Consider the following 1557-nt stretch of genomic DNA (forward strand, 5'->3'; position numbering starts at 1 on the left):
GGCATCATATCATATCATATCATTGCCTCAAGGATCATTGTGCACCTTTGCTTGCCTCCTGGTGGGTGGGTATCTTGTGAGTGTGGCTCTTGATCACCAAGCATGTATTGCACTTGTATATCATTGCTTTTCATTTGTTTACTAACCAAAAGTACAAAAAGATTGTCATTTAACCTTGTTTCTTGCAGATGAAGCAAACTAGGTCAAAACAGTCAAATCATTCATTGAGCAATGGATGGTGGCCATTCTTGAAGATTTGGGCACCATGATCATTCATCAAGAGCTCATATGAGTTGTGGTATCATTTGGTATCAAGATCTCAAGAGAAAGAGGCTTGAAATTCATCAAAGCATGGCTCAGTCAACCAAAACCCTAGCAAAGTCAACTGTGGTCAACTGTACATTTAATCAGGGATTGAAGGGTGTGAGATGGTTGGAAAGGTCTCATTCATGTCCATACAAGCCTCATATAACATTTCAAACATCCACAGTTGAGGAATTGGAGGTCAGACAATAAGTTTCCCAAAATAGTAATGACCTGTAATTTTCACCTGCCAAAAATGGAAAGTCATTCTCCCCAAGATTACATGTCCAAGCAAGCTTCAAATCAAATTTTGTCCAACATGAAAGTTGAAGATCTTGCTCTTGCCTTTCCAAAACGCCCAAGAACACTCATTTCTCATTTGTGGTTGGTAAGTTATGATCAAATCATTTTCAAGAATTTTGGGATTTCAAAGTGGCATAACTTTCAAACCATTTGGCCAATTTGGGTGATTCTTTTTTGAGCAAATCCCATTTGACATGAACTATCATAATGCATCATCACATTTCATCAAAAATCATCACATAAAAAGGTCATTTTTCAAGTGAAGCAATTAAATTTTGGTGGGAAAAATAGTGATTTTCAAAAGTACATGGAATTTTCATGCCAAACCAATTTGAATAGCTTCTAAACATGATTTGTGACTTGCTTCAACAGATATTTCACTGTTCCATTGGCTGCATCATCAAAAGGGCAATTTTGCCAAATTACATAACAAGCTCATTTTTACTAATCCATTTGGTTTGTGCTAATCATGTTTAGTAGGTGGATTAACCGAGGGTATAAGAGCTTAATCATAACTGAATTCCAGATCCACATTTCACAATCTCAGATCCAAACTGAAAATTTCTCAATTCTCTCAAATTCTCTTCAAACTTTTTTTCATTTCTTCATCAAATTTCATTATTCTTCGTGTTTCCTTTTGTGCTAATCTTCATCTATAGGTGTAATTGAAGAACTGTTTGAGGCAAGATCGTGGAGAAGACTTGAAAATCGCAACTGTTGAAACCTCGAGCATCCATGGCATTTTGACATTTCTTCATCATCAAGCTGTGTCGAGTTGAATTATCACCTCCATTCACCTTCCTAATCATCATTGGACTTCTGTTTTCAACTTCCAATCCGCGAAATCACCAAAATCAAGATCTGCAACTTCAAGAGGTAAGAATTCGATTCTTACAGTTGCTAAAATCATGATATGGCTTTGATAGATCGTTCCTTGCTGAGCTCGCTGCA

This window comes from Lathyrus oleraceus, chromosome 5 (genome assembly GCF_024323335.1).
Source record: "Lathyrus oleraceus cultivar Zhongwan6 chromosome 5, CAAS_Psat_ZW6_1.0, whole genome shotgun sequence".
NCBI lineage: Eukaryota > Viridiplantae > Streptophyta > Magnoliopsida > Fabales > Fabaceae > Lathyrus > Lathyrus oleraceus.